The sequence below is a fragment of the Phocoena phocoena genome, chromosome 3 (genome assembly GCF_963924675.1).
Source record: "Phocoena phocoena chromosome 3, mPhoPho1.1, whole genome shotgun sequence".
Lineage (NCBI taxonomy): Eukaryota > Metazoa > Chordata > Mammalia > Artiodactyla > Phocoenidae > Phocoena > Phocoena phocoena.
Window position 1 is genome coordinate 87111329 of NC_089221.1, and position 2589 is coordinate 87113917.

Below are 2589 nucleotides of genomic sequence, written 5' to 3' on the forward strand. Positions count from 1 at the left end.
TCATACAACCCTCTCATTTTTTATCCTCTTCCAATTTACTGCATAGATTATAAAATGAGAAGCCTTTACTTTATAATGCATATAATTTCATTAATAAGCAGAGCACTTCTCCTTCAAATATAGATATACATACAGAAACATGCATATATGTATATATATGATACATAGATATGCTTTGTGTGCACACACATGTGTAAACGTACTGTGTACTGATAATAATCATCTGAAATAAATAGATGATAGGTTCATATACAGTAAATGTTTTTCCCATTATATATCATTGATTTAATAACACTATCAATATTGCATTTATGAAAAAAATATTTTCTAATAGCTACTTCTGTATTTTTATGAGTGTATTATTTGGAACAAACTTCAAATTGGTTTTATATATTTTTCTGCCAAAAATGTGATTTTTAAACCTCCTTTCCTTCTAAGGAATAAAAATGTACATGAAGCCTCTGTACATTTGTTTTCTTCCTCATATTTAATGACTAATCAATCACTTGTACAATAAAAAGCATGATCACAAAATTAATAGCAATAACTTGGAATAATATTGTAAAAATAAATAAGACCTCCTTACAAATATAGAATATGTCAATCTATACATTAGAAAAAAATTTGATGTTTGTTGTATAAATATCAACTGTATTCCAGAGAAGTCATTTGTGTTTCACAGAAAATGAAAAATCTCTAGTGGTTTTACATTACTCTTTGAGATACATTTTTAAGACACAATGAAATTGTCCAGTAACATCTGGTTTAAAATATTCAGCCTTAAACTTCCGATTTTTAAAAATTTCCTTTGATGGCCACTTCTGTGAAATTAGAGTTTTCTCAGCACATGGTCTGCACATTCTATGTGTGCACTCACTTCCTACATACATCATTCTGAATGTGCTTTTCACAGTACTTTGTTTATCCCCACACTTTAAACTATTTTTTAGCCATTGATTCATATCTTAATTAGAGTAATAGCAGTAAAAGGTGATATATGATAAATTATTAAACATAAACAATAAAAAGTAAATGATGTGAAACGCTTGGACCAAAATCACTGAGCCTTGTTCAAAGGCTGATAATAGAGACAAACTCAACAATGTGATTCTGTAGTTCATGGGAAAACCTTAACAATGTAGAGATTAAGAATAGAACAAGATTGAATTAAAATCTGAATGGAATATAAATTTCACATTTCCAATTTGGGAAACATAAAGAAAATTTTTTCTTCTCTCCCCTTCCTCATGCCACCACAAACAGCAGCAGCAGCTATATCTGCAGAAAACCATGACAGAACACAGAGAATTGCAATGGTCCATTTACCACACTTTACAAACACTGCACTAATGACTCCTTCCTTATCACTCTTCACCTATTAAGACTTGCACTAAACATATCGTTTAAAGTTTTACATTAGTGTGGCTTCAAATACATCTTTTATGTGCAGTAATGATTTTCTAATGAATGTGCATGCCTCAATGTCTTCCAAGTATTGATTAGCATAAGCAGGCTAATTTTAATTCCTAGTGATTTTCATTTGTCAACAAGATCTTTATCAGTTTCCTACTGTATGCCTAGCCTAATTAAGAAAAATAGTTGAGCCAGATATATAAAATTGTGATTTTTCTTTCTTAGATGGATAGAGGATAAAGGTAATGGTTAAATATTGTAATATTTAATTTATATAATGGTTTGATATTATATTTAACTTAAAATTCCTATTTATTTAAAAATAAAACATTTTCAATAACAATACAAAAACATTAAAGTAATTTTGAAAAAATAAGATATGAATAATAATGTGATTCTAACACTACCGCTAGACTTACTTCGTCAAGGGGTAAAATTGATATGAACTTGTTTCAACCCCTAATCATATGTATTCAACACAGTACAATATATTCAATACAATTCACATTCTATACAGTTTTGCCGGCTCTAATCAAATAACTATCTTTTTCTTTCTATATCACTTTGACTTTGTGTAACATGTTATAAATACCAATTTTGAAAAGTCTAATTCTGTGCTTTTTGCATGAAAATTTTCATTTCTCCTACATATTTATAATTTTTAATATCTACATAACATTCCTTTTAGCCGATGTATTATAACCTTTAAAACCTCCTTAGACATAAGATTTTCACTTTTTAAATTTTATGAATTAAAATTTTACCAAACTTTTCTGAGTGTATAGCATTATATTTTTGATAATTGTTGCCTTAAATCAAATTTCCATAAGTGAGATTACCCAATCAGAGACTGTGATTATTTATTTTGATTTGGGGCCATGCAGCATATTGTTTCCAGAGGATCTTACCAATATATAACATCAGATTTCTTATATAGAGAAAGACTTGGAAAAGTTATTTTCCTATACTGAAGTTATCTTGGGATAATAACTGCAAACTAAATTCTGTGTGATATTTAAATTCTTGTAAAATTTATTCTTCACTTCCTACTACCTAAAGTCTGTCAAAGGTTTTTTCCCACCTCTCTGCATGTTGCTATAAATTAATGTTTCATTGATACCTTGGTGATACAGGAATACTCATCCACTTGCCATTCTGAGATGTTAAATAAAACAT